This window comes from Zingiber officinale, unplaced genomic scaffold (assembly GCF_018446385.1).
Source record: "Zingiber officinale cultivar Zhangliang unplaced genomic scaffold, Zo_v1.1 ctg72, whole genome shotgun sequence".
Taxonomy (NCBI): Eukaryota; Viridiplantae; Streptophyta; class Magnoliopsida; order Zingiberales; family Zingiberaceae; genus Zingiber; species Zingiber officinale.
The window spans coordinates 47,654-66,406 of NW_024589968.1; the positions used below are offsets into that span (position 1 = coordinate 47,654).

Sequence of the window (18,753 nt, forward strand, 5' to 3'; positions counted from 1 at the left end):
TTTATAAAAAAAACTGTAATATTAAACTCATTAATCAAATAAATAAACTTTAAAATATAAAAATTTTAACCAATCAATTTCAAATTAAAAATGTAATAATATCTAAATATATATAGATTTTGTTTGGCCTGGCATGATATATATTTTGTGTTTATATAAATTTTATAATAGCATACACATTGGGCTGGTAGCTGAGTTGTGTGGGTATATAGTAGAACTAGGAACAAAATTTCATTAAATTTTCTTAATAATTTATAATTAGGGATGTCAAAAATAAATCTGATCCGTAAATCCAAGTCAACCCGAAAAATATCCAACTTGAATTAGAAATTTTCATATTCAGATCGGAGGATTTTTAAGTTGTACTAGGATTGGATCGGAGTCCAGATTGACTAGGATTGGCCTAAATTTAGGATTTAATAAATCTTTTTAAAATTAAATCAAATTTTATTTTTAAAATTATGAATATCAATATTAAAGCTAGTATAATAATGATAAATTATTGAGATAAAAATAAAAAATTATAATAAAAATAACAAGCAAAAAATTATTTTTAATTAAGTTATTCAAGTTGGTCGAATTATTTAGATTCATATTTAAAGATTTCGAATTGTATTCAGATTGGGGTTAGGTTCGAATTAATTTTTTTTTATAAAATCTTTGCTTCAAGCCGAACTTTTATAAAATCTTTGCTTCAAGCCGAATTAATTGGTATTCGAGTGATACAGGTGTTTTATGTGTTTTATTCCCTAAGGATTAAATGTCCTCCCTATTAGAAAGTTGTTTGATAAGTGATTTATCTTTTCTTGGGCGGAGTAAAATCATTTTTTCTTACCAAATTAAAAAAAAACACTAATTAAGTAATTTCGATTAAATTAAATAACTTAATAAAATTTAAAATTTTAATTAAATTATTTCAAAATTTCATCTAAGAAAACATCAATTTATTCAATTCTAATTTAAAATTTCTTATTCATTAAATTCAATTATTTTATGTGTTTTGTATTTATTTTTAAATATATAAAATTTTAAGATTTAATTTCATAGATTGTAATTAATAATTTAAAAATAAACTTAATTTAACATAAAAATTTAATTTAACTTGGTCGGTGCGCCGAACCCCTACAATAGTGCAACATAGGGATGACACACAAAGGATCCAATAGCAAGCTACTGTAATGATCCCTCCCCAAAGAAAAATTAATTTAATATCATAGTGAACCAATGGTCCACGTATCAGATATTAAACTGATAAGAACAGATACTACACTTGATCTTAGCCAAAAGGCCGAGAAAGGTATGAATGAGAAAGTGTCATAGCCTCTTCTTTTATAGCACTAGTTCCACTCCGTTAATAAAAAACAAACGATATGGGAGTAAATTCTAAACCCTAAACTCTAAACTCCATCTAGTATAAAAGGTCATTACAGTTTTTTTTTGTTTGTAAATAGAGGCGAGAGTACAACTCCCCCTGGTCTAAATGGCCATTAGAGTTTTTTTTAAGAAGAGGTGAGAGTACACTGCAAATCGTGATCTTTCTCATGTCTCCTTCTCCTTGGCCGCAGAAAAGAAAGGAGAGACTTGTTGCTTGCGATTTTGTTCTGGAGGCAGTTAAGGTTTGTTGCTTCGTCGCTGCAGCTGCGTCGACAAGCAGGACATCTCCTCCGTCGATCACCCTCTCTCCGCCTCATTCCCTCATCAACTAATCAAATTCTTCGGCGAAGCTGTTTGTGGGTTTGATCCCCCGATTCGCTCGGCTCGTCACTAGTCAGTTTCAGATGTCGATCCTATAGGAAATGGGAGCGTTGGAACATGTCCACGTTCCCCACTACTCTTAATGGAAAAGTCCATTATATCCTTGGGTTATTTTCCTTAATAAGGAGTGCATCCAAGGATCATGGGGAACGATTCACGGTGTAGAGAAAGAGACAACAAGAGAGTGAGGAGAACATTTGAGACGGTGGGATTTGGTTCGTGGAATTATGGAGAGCTTTCCAATCCTATGATTGCTCTTCCGACAGCTAGTCCAATCGTCGCCGATTGTATATCTGTGGGAGATCGTTGTAAGTGTTTACCATTTTAATTCGTTTTGATTCATGCATTTAGAGTATCAACAATGGTATCAGAGCACATAGTTAGATATAAATGCATGAAAAATCTCCTGTTTAAAATTGCTACCCCTTCCTTTTGCTCTTGTTTGCTGCCGCTCCGATCGATTTTGTTTCCTGTTGTCAACACATGGAAAGATAGCGTCCATGTTGCGAACTTCCCCAATTGTCGCCGTCGTAGGCCTTGAGGGACACCCACGGAGTTTGCCTCTGATTTGGGCGGTGGCTGTGCTCATGGCCGCCACTCGCAGAGGCCTTGCGTCGTTAGCATCGGAGGGCTATCGCCAAAGACTTCCCCTGGTTTCTGGGCACTAACATTTTTTTTGCATGTTTTAGTGTGTGCGAGATCAAAGGAAAACTTTTTCTCATAGTAAAAAGTCTTATTCCAATCAATAACCAAGTCACCATTGCCGGCATGCCCTCTTTTCAATTTTCAGACATGATCAATCGTACTGTCACATATTTTGAGGAGGAAGTCTCAATTCATGCATCTTACTCTTGAGGTTTTGGTGGTTCTCATTTGATATGTTGGGTTCATCCTATTGAACTCGTTTTGTTTCTTTTATATCTACTTGCAATAGCCTGTAGGGATGAGATGTGGAAAGTCAATCTTACTTTGGCCTTTGTGCTTCCTTTTCCCATTGCAAAATATATTAAAGAACTTTGTTGCCTACATTCCCAACTTTGTTGCTTCCTTGTATGAAAGCGTCTTAACATGTTAGTTAATCTAACCCGCAAGCTAATCACCCCTCGAGTTATTCTCCTATAGTTCGGGCCCTCCGTAGACCGTAGGGTTAGGGTTTTCCCATGGTCTTTCATTTGGCCTGTTCTTTCAGTGATCTATTTATCAGTTTGACTGAACGAGCCTATTTATCCAAAGCATTAGTCTGGAGTTAGTTCATGACCATCGAGATGGTAACAACATTGTGCTCTCGGTACACATCCCAAGCGTGCCCTATCATTCTGCCCTCGTTGCATATCCCAAGCGTGCCGGATAGGGCAGTAAATGAACCAATGGTTCAAAAATAATTTTTGGTGCTCAATTTAATATGGAATTATTTATGTTCGTTCAATACAACACAATTTTAGTTAATTGGACATGCTTCAAAAACTTATGAATAAATTTGAACAAGTATATTGGTGCATAATGATCATCAATAACTTTTTTATAAACATGTTAAATAAATAAAATAAAATAAAATAATTAAATTTAATAAATAATTATATAAGTTTCAAACAATAAATAAGTTTGTTCTTGTGTGATAGTACAATGGTAGGGCACTTTTATAGTTTCCCAAATATTTAAGGATCGAGTTTAAATCTCGGTGAATTAACGGATGCATTTTCTCTAATGGACGATTGATCTAAGAACACTGGATTGATGGACCGGTGGAAAATGTTTATGGCTGGATTGACCATCCCAGGATTAGTTAGTGAAAGTTGAATTCTTGATACCAATTCAATTGGGAACTTGATAACATTTAAACAAACCAACCTCAAGTCTAACTTGAATTAAACTCTACCCCACGATGTAGCCAAATTGGTATTCGGATGACACAAGTGTTTTACCTGTTTTATTCCCTACAGATTAATTAAATGTCCTCCCTATTATAGAAAGTTGTTTGGTACGTGATTTATCATTCTTGGGCGGAGTAAATTCAATTTTTCTTACCAAATTAAAAAAAAACCACACTAATTAGGTTATTTCGATTAAATTGAATAACCTAATAAAATTTTAATTAAATTATTACAAAATTTCATCTAAGAAAACATCAATTTATTCAATTCTAATTTTAAAATTTCTTATTCATTAAATGAAAAATAATAATTTAATCAATAAAAAATTCAGTTATTTTTATGTGTTTTGTATTTATTTTTAAATATAAAAAATTTTAATATTTAATTTCTTGCACTATAATTAATAATTATAAAAAAAACTTAATTAATATAAAAATTTAATTTATCTTGGTCGGGTGTGTCGAACCCCTACAATAGTGCAACACAGGGACGACACGTGAAGGATCCAATAGCAAGCTACTGTAATGATCCCTCCCCAAAATAAAAATTAATTTAATATCATAGTGAACCAATGGTCCACGTATCAGATATTAAACTGATAAGAACGGATACTACACTTGATCTTAGCCAAAAGGCCGAGAAAGGTATGAATGAGAAAGTGCCATAGCCTCTTCTTTTATAGCATTAGTTCCACTCCGTCAATCAAAAACAAACGATATGGGACTAAATTCTAAACCTTAAACTCTAAACTCCACCTAGTATAAAAGGTCATTACAGTTTTTTTTGTAACGATATGGGCCATAGACCGTAGGGTTAGGGTTTTCCCATGGTCTTTCATTTGGCATGTTCTTTCAGTGTGACCGAACAATTTACTTGTCAGTTTGACTGAGCGAGACTATTTATCCAAAGCATTGGTCTGGAGTTGGTTCAAGATCATCGAGATGGTAACAACATTGTGCTCTCGGTACACATCCCAAGCGTGCCCTATCATTGTGCCCTCGTTGCATATCCCAAGCATGCCAGATAAGGCTGTAAATGAACCAATGGTTCAAAAATAAGTTTGGTGTTCAATTTAATATGAAATTATTTATGTGCATTCAATACAACACTATTTTAATTAATTGGACATACTTCAAAAATTTATGAATAAATTTGAACAAGTATATTGGTGAATAATGATCATCAATAACTTGTTTATAAACATGTTAAATAAAATAAAATAAAATAAAATAATTAAATTTAATAAATAATTGAATAAGTTTCAAACAATAAATAAGGTTGTTCTTGTGTAATAGTACCATGATAGGACACTTTTAGTTTCCCAAATATTTAAGGATCGAGTTTAAATCTCAGTGAATTAACGGATGAATTTTCCCTAATGGACGATTGATCTAAGAACATTGGATTGATGGACAAGTGGAAAATTTTTATGGCTGGATTGACCATCCCAGGATTAGTCAGCGAAAGTTGAGTACTTGATACCAATTCAATTGAGAACTTGATAACATTTAAACGAACCAACCTCAAGTCAAACTTGAACCAAACTCTACCCCCACGGTGAAGCCAAATTGGTATTCGAGTGATACAGGTGTTTTACATGTTTTATTCCCTAAGGATTAAATGTCCTCCCTATTAGAAAGTTGTTTGGTATGTGTTTTATCTTTCTTGGGCGGAGTAAAATCTTTTTTTCTTACCAAATTAAAAAAATAAACCACACTAATTATGTTATTTCAATTCAATTGAATAACTTAATAAATTTAAAATTTTAATCAAATTATTTCAAAATTTCATCTAAGAAAACATCAATTTATTCAATTCTAATTTTAAAATTTCTTATTCATTAACTAAAAAATAATAATTAAATCGGTAAAAAATTCAAATTTTTTATTTGTTTTGTATTTATTTTTAAATATTTAAAATTTTAAATTTAATTTCATGCATTGTAATTAATAATTTAAAAATAAACTTAATTTAAAATTTTAATTTAACTTGGTCAGGTGTGTCAAACCCTTGCAATAGTGCAACACAGGGATGACACGTCAAGGACCAAATAGCAAGCTATTGTAATAATCTCTCCCAAAACAAAAAATAATTTAATATCATAGTGAACCAGTGGTCCACGTATCAGATATTAAACTGATAAGAACAGATACTACACTTGATCTTAGCCAAAAGGCCGAGAAAGGTATGAATAAGAAAGTGTCATAGCCTCTTCTTTTATAGCACTAGTTCCACTCCGTCAATCAAAAACAAAAGATATGGGACTAAATTCTAAACCCTAACATGTAAACTCCATCTAGTATAAAAGGTCATTGCAGTTTTTTTTTGTTTGTAAATAGAGGCGAGAGTACAACTCCACCTGGTCTAAATGACCATTAGAGTTTTTTTTTCAGAAGAGGCGAGAGTACACTACAAACCGTGATCTTTCTCATGTCTCCTTCTCCTTGGCCGCGGAAAAGAAAGGAGAGTCTTGTTGCTTGCGATTTTGTTCTGGAGCTAGTTAAGGTTTGTTGCTTCGCCGCTGCAGCTGCGTCGACGAGCAGGGCCTCTCGTCCGTCGGTCACCCTCTCTCCATCTCACTCCCTCGTAAGCTGTTCAAATTTTTCACCGAAGCTGTCTGTGGGTTTGATCCCCTGATTCGCTCATCTCGTCACTAGTCGGCTTCAGATGTCGATCCTATAGGAAATGGGAACGTGGGAACATGCCCACGTTCCCCACTACTCTTAATGGAAAAGCCCATCATATCCTTGGGTTATTTCCCTTTATAAGGGGTGCGTCCAAGGATCATGGGGGTGTTGGGTTTTTCGGGCCGCGAAAACCGCTTTTCGCGTCGCGGAAACCCCGAATCACCCAAAGCCGTAGATCCGTGCAAGGAAAACCGAACGAAATACAAATACGAGTTTCAAAATCTTTAGATCTACTCCTAGATCTATGTGTTGAGAACTTTACCCTTGTTGCGTGCCCTTTCGCATTCCTGCTCTTCCAAGGAGTTGCCGGATCTCAAGACCGTCAAGCGTCGGTCCTCTAGAAGTATCCACACGGACACGTAGGTGGAGAAACCTCACACAAAAGGTGTGCTAGCACCTTGGTGAGATTCGGCCAAGCAAAGAGGAGAGGGAGAAGGAGAGCTTGAGGAAGAAGAAAGGAGTAAATGAGGAGTTGAATCAAAAAATTCATTTTCCTCCCCTCACTAAAGTGGCCGGCCACATTTGGTTGTGTAATCCCCATTTCCACTTAATTACAATTAAGTGGAGGCCATTAAGAGGTGTCTTGTAACTCCCATGAGGTGGCACACCATGAAGATGTTGACCATTACCATTGGTCCACCTCTTGCCACCTCACTAATGATGTGGCAAATGAGTAACCTACACTCATTTAATGTGGTCGGCCACATTAAATGCAATGGAGGCTTGTAACCTCCATGAGGTGGCAAATCATGATGATGTGGAGCAACACCATTGGTCCATATCTCGCCACCTCACTCATGATGTGGCAAAGAGTCAAGTCAAACTTGATTCTACCTCTTCCTCTCTAGTAAAGTCAAACTTGACTCAATCTCTCTCATGGTTGATCTAATCTAACCATTTGATTCAAGCCAACTTAATATAATGAATCTAATTCATTAAATTAAATTGATCTAATGAGTCATAATCTAAATTAGACTCATTAAATACATGAATCAACTTGAGTCTAACTCAATTAGCCCAATTTGGATTACTCTTAATCCAATTTGATTCATCAAATGAATCTAATCCTCTTGGTTCATCATATGAACCAAATCTCCATCTAAATGTCCTAAGTGTGTGACCCTATAAGTTCTTGTAACGTTGGCAATGCCCTAAACCCATTTAGGAGCATAAGTAATGAGCGGTATCTAGCAACACATCATTACTACCCAAGTTACAAGAAATGTCGAGATCCAACATCACCTTGTGACTACTAATTGTGACTCCTCACAATATGTGACAATGTCCTTCTATCCTAGACATCTAGATTGATCAATATGAGGCATAGACCGTGTCATCCTCTAATCAATCTAAATCTTGAACTCCAAGTAAACACACTAAATCAAATGAGCTCAATATCCCATATTGACTCATTTGGGCATGACCATGCACTTCGTGGTCTCACTCTACAAAGAATACCGATGTCGCTCCTGTCATATTGGAGGGATAGATCCCATCTACATCACTCACATCCCTCTACATAATTTGTTACATACCCAGTAATCGCCTTTATAGTCCACCCAATTACGGGTGACGTTTGACGAAACCAAAGTACATAACTCCTTATGTAGGGATCCATGGTGACTTCAGGTCTAAGGACTAATAGTCATACTAATAGCCACATGAGAAAGTATATGACACTCATATAACGATCCATGATACTTTCTCATGGCGGGTCATTCAGTATACATTCTCCAATGTATACCCATGTGTCAGCTTGATATCTCTATATCCATGACTTGTGAGATCAAGTCATCGAGCTAACCTACATGCTAGTCTTATTGCATTAATAATGTCCCTGAATGTTAATACTCGACTAGGAATGATTTAGAGTAGTGTTCCCTATATCATCTCACTATCGATTCAACTAATCGATTGATATAGGTATGAACCTTCTATTCAAGGACGCTATTATACTTAGTCTATTTGGCACTAATACAAATAAGTATAATAACCAAACAAATGCCTTTATTAATATACAAGAATATGATACAATGAGTTCATACAATCATCAAATGATTGGCTCTAGGGCTCTAACTAACAATCTCCCACTAGCACTAGTGCCAATCAGTATAGGCTCTAAGGCCTAATGACCTAGTGTGACCATCATGCTTCCTCTGTGCCAAAGCCTTGGTCAAGGGATCTGCGATGTTAGCCTCTGTAGGTACTCTGCAAATCTTCACATCACCTCTATCGATAATCTCTCGAATGAGATGGAAGCGCCGTAGTATATGCTTGGTCCGCTGGTGTGAGCGAGGTTCCTTCGCCTGTGCTATAACTTCATTGTTGTCACAATAGAGCTCAACTGGGTCAGCGATGCTAGGAACCACCCTAAGTTCAGTGATGAACTTGCGGATCCAAACTGCCTCCTTTGCTGCCTCTGATGCAGCAATATACTCGGCCTCTGTTGTAGAATCAGCTACTGTGTCCTGCTTCGAACTCTTCCAGCTCACATCACCACCATTTAAGCAAAACACGAACCCTGACTGCAATCGATAATCATCCTGATCGGTCTGGAAGCTGGCATCACTGTAACCCTTTACAGTTAGCTCATCATTGCCTCCATATATCAAGAAATATTCTTTAGTCCTTCTTAAGTACTTAAGAATATTCTTGACCGCTATCCAGTGACTTTCACCTGGATCTGACTGGTATCTGCTCGTCATGCTCAAAGCATACGAGACATCAGGTCGAGTACATAGCATGGCGTACATGATCAATCCTATGGCTGAGGCATAAGGGATCTGATCCATGCGGTCTCTCTCCTCTCTAGAAGAGGGACCTTGAGTCTTCGAAAGACTCACGCCATGTGACATCGGCAGAAATACCTTCTTGGAGTTCTACATGGCAAACCGTAGGAGTACCTTGTCAATGTATGTACTCTGACTTAGGCTAAGCAATCTCTTAGATCTATCTCTATAGATCTGTATCCCTAGAATGCGGGATGCCTCACCTAAGTCCTTCATTGAGAAGCAACTCCCTAGCCAGGTCTTGACAGACTGAAGCATAGGGATGTCCTTCCCAATGAGTAGTATGTCATCCACATACAATATGAGGAAGACAACTATACCCCCTACAACCTTCTTGTAGACACAAGGCTCATCTTCGTTCTTGATGAAACCAAACTGTTTGATTGCATCATCAAATCGAAGATTCTAGCTCCGAGAAGCTTGCTTTAGTCCATAAATGGACCTATGCAGCTTGCATACTCTGCTAATATGCTGTGGATCTACAAAACCCTCAGGTTGTGTCATGTATACATCCTCGAGTAGGTTTCCATTCAGAAACGCGGTTTTGACATCCATCTGCCATATCTCATAGTCATGGTAGGCTGCAATAGCAAGCATGATCCGAATAGACTTAAACATCGCTACTGGAGAAAAAGTTTCATCATAGTCAATACCATGAATCTGCTTGAAACCTTTAGCTACCAAGCGACCCTTATAGATAAGTCCATCCATGTCAGTCTTTCTCTTAAAGACCTACTTACACCCAATGGGTTTTACCCCTTTAGGTGGATCAACCAAAGTCCATACTTGGTTGGTGTACATGGAATCCATTTCGGATCTCATGGCTTCTAGCCATTTCTCGGAATCTGGTCTCATCACAGCTTCCTGATAGGTGGTAGGCTCATCCTCTATGAGCACAATGTCATCATGGTCAGACAAGAGAAATGAGTATCTCTCAGGCTGACGACGTACCCTATCAGATCTGCGAAAAGGTATGTCTACTTGAACTGGTTGTTGTTCCTCAACTCCTTGTGGAACAACATCATCCACAACACTTTGTGGTTCCAGTTCAACTTCCATCGAGGCTTCAGTGCTATTGTTCGCATCTTGAACTTCTTCAAGATCGAACGTACTCCCACTAGTCTTTCTAGAAACAAAGTCCCTTTCTAGAAAGACCCCAGTCTTTGCCACAACTACCTTGTGCTGACTGGGAATGTAGAAGTAATATCCCTTAGTTTCCTTGGGATATCCGATGAAATAGCACTTGTCGGATTTGGGTCCTAATTTGTCTGAGACTTGACGTCGAACGTAAGCCTCACAACCCCAAATCCTCATGAAAGACACCTGGGCATCTCTTCCAGTCCATATCCTATATGGTGTCTTTATCACGGCCTTTGATGGAACTCGGTTGAGTATGAAAGCTGCCGTGTCTAGAGCATATCCCCATAGATATGTCGGAAGATCTGTGTGACTCATCATAGATCGTACCATATCTAATAGGGTACGATTCCTCCTTTCGGATACACCAATCCACTATGGTGTTCCAGGAGGAGTGAGTTGGGATAGAATCCCACACTCAGCTAAATAGTCACGAAACTCATGGCTTAAGTATTCACCACCTCGATCTGATCGAAGTATTTTAATACTCTTGCCAAGCTGGTTCTGTACTTCATTCTTGAATTCTTTGAACTTTTCAAAGGATTCGGACTTATGTGTCATCAAGTACACATAACCATATCTACTGAAGTCATCAGTAAATGTGATGAAGTATCTATAACCGCCTCTAGCAGCGACATTGAAAGGGCCACATACATCACTATGTATGAGTCCTAACAAATCAGTCGCTCTCTCGCTGTGCCCACTAAAGGGAGTCTTGGTCATCTTGCCTCGTAGGCATGACTCGCATATCTCATATGATTCAAAATCAAATTAGTCCAGCAAACCATCCTTATGGAGCTGGGATAAGCGCTTGTCATTTATATGACCTAAGCGACAGTGCCAGAGATAGGTGTGGTTCATATCGTTCGATTTGAACCTCTTGGTACTAACGTTATAGATAGAGCTCTCAAGGTCTAGAATATAGAGTCCGTTCATCAGAGGTGCACTACAATAGAACATATCGTTTAAATAGACAGAACAACATTTGTTCTTTATTATAAACGAGAATCCTTTCTTGTCCAAACAAGAAACTGATATAATGTTCTTAGTCAATGCAGGCACATAACAGCAATCGTCTAACTCTAGTATAAGCCCAGAGGGCAGAGATAGAAAATAAGTCCCTACAGCAACCCGTGCTCCATTGCCTACTCGTAGGTCTATCTCGCCCTTTGTCAATGCTCTGCTATTTCTCAGTGCTTGTACATTAGTACAAATGTGTGAAGCACATCCGGTATCTAATACCCACGACGAAGAAATAGAGAGGTTGACTTCTATAACATTTATACCTGAAGTAGAAATCTTATTTCTCTTCTTGTTAAGATCTTCCAGGTATCCTGTGAAGTTCCTCTTCCAGTGCCCTGCTTGTCCTTGATATAGTTGACGAAGATGTTCAACCATATCGTAAGCACACATCAACTCATGTTGCTTCTAAAGCTCAGAGTTCATGGTTACGAGCATTAGACAGGACACATCTAATGCGTCATCTTGATGCTTCTTGTAAGCATCCCAATCAACTCGCGTGGCAGGAGGAGTCTCCGGAATGGGCTGCTCCAGAACGTACAGTTTACGTTCTTGAATGAGAACTATTCTCAGGTTCCTGTACCAGTCCAGGAAATTTGCTCCGTTGAGCTTGTCCTTCTTAAGGACAGAACGCAGGGAGAAAGAGTTCGTATTCGACGTCATGGTTATCTACAATAGAAAATTTGCAGAAATAAATATCATATTCTTTTAAAATCATTTAATTAGGCCTTTAATTAAATGATGCTCCCACTGAATACTATAATTCTTGTGGGACAAGATCCACATCATACTAACCCTGAGTTAGCTTTGGATAATACGCCCAAGGCTTAGTATGATCGGTAGGTAACGATTACCAATTACATCTCTATGCAACTCTTGTTTATAAAATCAATATCCGCATTTATATTAAAACTCGAGTTAGCTTTGGCTAATACGCCCGAGAGTTAATATAGATGTGATTTTGACCTATCTTTTCCAACCGTTGGAAGAATGCCTATAGTTGACTCGATCCAACCGAGTAACTAGGAATACTCAATCTAATTGAGTTTGTATTCACCCATGCGTTGATAGGCGGGACCAAGATTGTCCCTCCTACCCTACCAAGATAATATGTATTGCTCTGCTTTGGCAGATTCAACAATACATGTGATCGAGGTAGTGATAGGTATCACGACACGGTTAGGCATTTAGAGTTGGTTCGATCGAGATCTAATCTAATCGAAAATGATGCATCTTGTGCATGACTTAGATCTAATCTAATCGCAAGGGTGCATCATGTGCACGACTTAGATCTAATCTAATCGTAAGACACTAATTAATTAACTACTTATTAAATATGCATCACATACACAAGCAATTAATTAATCTATTTGTGATTTAGTCATGGCCCTACTACGATCTTCTCAAGCCAATGAGAAGATCGATTGGTCAACCTAGGGTCAACAGCTTCTCCAAGCTCCTCCCTTTGACCACCTTGTGTTGCTCGTGCCCGCCTCGGAACTTTGTCTCGTGTGGACCCTCCACCGCACCAATTTGTACATTACAATTTGAAACTCGAGTTACATTCGAGTCTAAATCTAATTTACAACAAGAATATAAGAGAAGGCACGACGCGCAGGTCGCGAATATAATACAACACTCGCAAACACATAACGGCACGCAGGCCGTATTATGAATTACAACACAATCCAATCACATTGGGTTTTTGGGCCATGACTATCACAAAATTAATATATAATTCAAAATTATATATTTTCTTAATTTTCTGTAATTTTAAAATTAATTTTTACAATTTTTACAAGTAAAATTTCCCGGCGGACCCGTTTAGCGGTTTCGGGCGCAATCGCGGAACGGATCCCCTTGTGGGGCCAGGGGCAGCGCCCCTACCCACGATCTAACCATCGCGAGGGTTCCTTTGCGATCCAACAGCGCCTAAACCCGCTGTCCCAAAATGATTTGGGCCGAGACATTGCCGTTTCGGAAAAATCTTCCCGGCGGGTTCGTTTTTAGCGATTTCGGGTGCAATTGCGGAGAAAATCCCCTTGCGGGGTTAGGGGCAGTACCCCTACCCGCGATCTAACCATCGCGAGTTGCTCCTAAGTGATCTAATGGCACCCAAGCCCGCTGTCCCAAAAAATTTTGGGGCAAAACGAAGCCGTTTTGGAAAAATCTTTCCGGTAGCCGAAGCCTACAAGCGACAAAACACTTGTGCTTCGACTACTCGAGAAAAATACTCATAAAAACCCAAAAATCATAATTTTACAGAAAATTACAGAAACTTTAGTTTTCATAAAACCAAAAAACAAACTCGTACTTGCCTTGCACGTGGCTCTGATACCACTGTTGGGTTTTTCGGGCCGCGAAAATCGCTTTTCGCGTCGCGGAAACCCCGAATCACCCAAAGCCGTAGATCCGTGCAAGGAAAATCGAATATGAGTTTCAAAATCTTTAGATCTACTCCTAGATCTATGTGTTGAGAACTTTACCCTTGTTGCGTGCCCTTTCGCGTTCCCGCTCTTCCAAGGAGTTGCCAGATCTCAAGATCGTCAAGCGTCGGTCCTCTAGAAGTATCCACACGGACACGTAGGTGGAGAAACCTCACACAAAAGGTGTGCTAGCACCTTGGTGAGATTCGGCCAAGCAAAGAGGAGAGGGAGAGGGAGAGCTTGAGGAAGAAGAAAGGAGTAAATGAGGAGTTGAATCAAAAAATTCATTTTCCTCCCCTCACTAAAGTGGCCGGCCACATTTGGTTGTGTAACCCCCATTTCCACTTAATTACAATTAAGTGGAGGCCATTAAGAGGTGTCTTGTAACTCCCATGAGGTGGCACACCATGAAGATGTTGACCATTACCATTGGTCCACCTCTTGCCACCTCACTAATGATGTGGCAAATGAGTAACCTACACTCATTTAATGTGGCCGGCCACATTAAATGCAATGGAGGCTTGTAACCTCCATGACGTGGCAAATCATGATGATGTGGAGCAACACCATTGATTCACATCTCGCCACCTCACTCATGATGTGGCAAAGAGTCAAGTCAAACTTGATTCTACCTCTTCCTCTCTAGTCAAGTCAAACTTGACTCAATCTCTCTCATGGTTGATCTAATCTAACCATTTGATTCAAGCCAACTTAATATAATGAATCTAATTCATTAAATTAAATTGATCTAATGAGTCATAATCTAAATTAGACTCATTAAATACATGAATCAACTTGAGTCTAACTCAATTAGCCCAATTTGGATTACTCTTAATCCAATTTAATTATCAAATGAATCTAATCCTCTTGGTTCATCATATGAACCAAATCTCCATCTAAATGTCCTAAGTGTGTGACCCTATAGGTTCTTGTAACGTTGGCAATGCCCTAAACCCATTTAGGAGCATAAGTAATGAGCGGTATCTAGCAACACATCATTACTACCAAAGTTACAAGAAATGTCGAGATCCAACATCACCTTGTGACTACTAATTGTGACTCCTCATAATATGTGACAATGTCCTTCTATCCTAGACATCTAGATTGATCAATATGAGGCATAGACCGTGTCATCCTCTAATCAATCTAAATCTTGAACTCCAAGTAGACACACTAAATCAAATGAGCTCAATATCCCATATTGACTCATTTGGGCATGGCCATGCACTTCGTGGTCTCACTCTATCAAGAATACCGATGTCGCTCCTGTCATATGGGAGGGATAGATCCCATCTACATCACTCACATCCCTCTACATAATTTGTTATATACCCAGTAATCGCCTTTATAGTCCACCCAGTTACGGGTGACGTTTGACGAAACCAAAATACATAACTCCTTATGTAGGGATCCATGGTGACTTCAGGTCTAAGGACTAATAGTCATACTAATAGCCACATGAGAAAGTATATGACACTCATATAACGATCCATGATACTTTCTCATGGCGGGTCATTCAATATACATTCTCCAATGTATACCCATGTGTCAGCTTGATATCTCTATATCCATGACTTGTGAGATCAAGTAATCGAGCTGACCTACATGCTAGTCTTATTGCATTAATAATGTCCCTGAATGTTAATACTCGACTAGGAATGATTTAGAGTAGTGTTCCCTATATCATCTCACTATCGATTCAACTAATCGATTGATATAGGTATGAACCTTCTACTCAAGGACGCTATTATACTTTGTCTATTTTGCACTAATACAAATAAGTATAATAACCAAACAAATGCCTTTATTAATATACAAGAATATGATACAATGAGTCCATACAATCATCAAATGATTGGCTCTAGGACTCTAACTAAGGGGGCGATTCACGGTGTAGAGAACGAGACAACGAGAGAGTGAGCAGAACATCTGAGACGGTGGGATTTGGTTCGTGGAATTGTGGAGAGCTTTCCAATCCTATGATTGCTCTTCCAACCGCAAATCGAATCTTCGCCGATTGCAGATCTGCGGGAGATCGTTGAAAGTGTTTACCATTTTAATTCGTTTTGATTCATGCATTTAGAGTATCAACAATGGTATCAGAGCACATAGTTAGTTATAAATGCATGACAAATCTCCTGCTTAAAATTGCTACCCCTTCCTTTTGCACTTGTTTGCTGCCGCTCCGATCGATTTTGTTGCCCGCTGCCAACACATGGAAAGATAGGGTCCATGTCACGAACTTCGCCAATTGCCGACGTCGTAGGTCTTGAGGGACACCCACGGAGTTTGTCTCCGATTTGGCCGGTGGCTTGGCTCATGGCCGCCACTCGCTGAGGCTTTCCGTCATTAACATCAGAGGGCTATCGCCAAAGACTTCCCCTAATTTCTGGGCACTAACATTTGTTTTTACTTGTTTTTGTGTTTGCGAGATCAAAGGAAAACTTTTTCTCATAGTAAAACGTCTTATTCCAATCAATAACCAAGTCACCATTGTCAGCATGCCCTCTTTTCAATTTTCAGACATGATCAATTGTACTATCAAATATTTTGAGGAGGAAGTCTCAATTCATGCATGTTACTCTTGATGTTTTAGTGGTTCTCATTTGATTTGCTGGGTTCATCCTATTGAACTCGTTTTGTTTCTTTTATATCTACCTACAATAGCCTGGAGGGAAGAGATGTGGAAAGTCAATCTTACTTTTTCCTTTGTGCTTCCTTCTCCCATTGTAGAATATATTAAAGAACTATGTTGCCAACTTTCCCAACTCTGTTGCTTCCTGGTATGAAAGTGCCTTAACATGTTACTTAATCTAACCCGCAAGCTAATCACCCCTCGTATTATTCTCCTATAGTTCGGGCCCTCCGTAGACTATAGGGTTAGGGTTTTACCATGGTCTATCATTTGGCATGTTCTTTCAGTGATCCATTTATCAGTTTGACTGAGCGAGCCTATTTATCCAAAGCATTGGTCTGGAGTTGGTTCAAGATCATCGAGATGGTAACAACATTGTGCTCTCGGTACACATCCCATGTGTGCCCTAGCATTGTGCCCTCGTTGCATATCCCAAGCGTGCTGGATAGGGCGGTAAATGAACCAATTGTTCAAAAATAAGATTGGTGTTCAATTTAATAAGGAATTATTTTTGTTCTTTCAATACAACACAATTTCAATACCTTACGAATAAATTTGAACAAGTATGTTGGTGAATAATGATCATCAATAAATTTTTTATAAACATGTTAAATAAATAAAATAAAATAAAATAATTAAATTTAATAAATAGTTGAACAAGTTTCAAACAATAAATAAGGTTGTTCTTGTGTAATAGTACCATGGTAAGGCACTTTTTTTAATTTCCCAAATATTTAAGGATTGAGTTTAAATCTCAATAAATTAACGAATGAATTTTCTCTAATGGATGATTGATCTAAGAGCACTGGATTGATGGCCCGGTGGAAAATTTTTATGGTTGGATTGACCACCCCAGGATTAGTAAGTTGAATACTTGAATTTTCTCTATTAGAAAGTTGTTTGGTACGTGATTTATCTTTCTTCGGGGGAGTAAAATCATTTTTTCTTACCAAATTAGAAAAAACCACACTAATTAAGTTATTTCGATTAAATTGAAGGACCTAATTAAATTATTTCAAAATTTAATCTAAGAAAACATCAATTTATTAAATTCTAATTTTAAAATTTCTTATTCATTAACTGAACATTAATAATTAATTCAATAAAAAAAATTCAATTATTTTTATGTGTTTTGTATTTATTTTTAAATATATAAAATTTTAAGATTTAATTTCTTGCACTATAATTAATAATTTAAAAAAACTTAATTTAATAAAAAAATTTAATTTATCTTGGTCGGGTGCGTCGAACCCCTACAATAGTGCAACACAGGGATGACAATAGCAAGCTACTATAATGATCCCTCCCCAAAATAAAAATTAATTTAATATCATAGTGAACCAATGGTCCACATATCAGATATTAAACTGATAAGAACAGATACTACACTTGATCTTAGCCAAAATGCTGAGAAAGGTATAAATGAGAAAGTGCCATAGCCTCTTCTTTTATAGCACTAGTTCCACTCCGTCAATCAAAAACAAACGATATGGCACTAAATTCTAAACCCTAAACTCTAAACTCCACCAAGTATAAAAGGTCATTGTAGTTTTTTTTGTTTGTAAATAGAGGCGAGAGTACAACTCCACCTGGTATAAATGGCCATTAGAGTTTTTTTTTAAGAAGAGGCGAGAGTACACTGCAAACCGTGATCTTTCTCACGTCTCCTTCTCCTTGGCCGTGGAAAAGAAAGGAGAGTCTTATTGCTTGCGATTTTGTTCTGGAGGCAGTTAAGATTTGTTGCTTCACCACTGTAGCTACTTCGATGAGCAGGACCTCTCCTCCGTTGGTCACCCTCTCTCCTCCTCGCTCCCTCGTAAGCTGATCAAATTCTTCGCCGAAGCTGTCTATGGGTTTGATCCCTCGATTCACTCGGCTCGTCACTAGTTGGCTTCAGATGCTGATCCTATAGGAAATGGGGAACGTGGGAACATGCCCACGTTCCCCACTACTCTTAATGGAAAAGTCCATTATATCCTTGGGTTATTTTTTTATAAGGGGTACGTCCAAGGATCATTGGGGGGGGGTGATTCACGGTGTAGAGAAAGAGACAATGGGACAGTGAGAAGAGCATTTGAGACGGTGGGATTTGGTTCGTGGAATTGTGGAGAGCCTTCCGATCCTATGATTGATCTCCCGACAGCAAATCCAATCGTCGCCGATTGTAGATCTGAGGGAGATTGTTGTAAGTGTTTACCATTTTAATTCATTTTGATTCATGCATATTGAGTATCAACAATGGTATCAGAGCATATAGTTAGTTATAAATGCATGACAAATCTCCTGTTTAAAATTGCTACCCCTTCCTTTTGCTCTTGTTTGTTGCCGCTCCGATCGATTTTGTTACCTATTGCCAACACATAGAAAGATAGCGTCCATGTCGCGAACTTCCCCAATTGCCGACGTCGTAGGCCTTGAGGGACACCCACGGAG

General features: G+C 38.2%; 3 non-coding genes and 1 pseudogene across 3 annotated transcripts; all 4 read right to left on the reverse strand.

Annotated features, from left to right (window-relative positions):
- Positions 1-1,104: 1,104 nt before the first annotated feature.
- Positions 1,105-1,301, reverse strand: LOC122037683. Its single transcript, XR_006127697.1, has one exon. It is a non-coding gene; the product is annotated as a U2 spliceosomal RNA (small nuclear RNA).
- Positions 1,302-4,076: 2,775 nt separating this feature from the next.
- LOC122037701 lies at positions 4,077-4,274 on the reverse strand. Its single transcript, XR_006127714.1, has one exon. It is a non-coding gene; the product is annotated as a U2 spliceosomal RNA (small nuclear RNA).
- A 1,344-nt stretch (positions 4,275-5,618) lies between these two features.
- On the reverse strand, positions 5,619-5,815 carry LOC122037691. Its single transcript, XR_006127705.1, has one exon. It is a non-coding gene; the product is annotated as a U2 spliceosomal RNA (small nuclear RNA).
- An 11,740-nt stretch (positions 5,816-17,555) lies between these two features.
- Positions 17,556-17,740, reverse strand: LOC122037720 (annotated as a pseudogene).
- Positions 17,741-18,753: the final 1,013 nt, after the last annotated feature.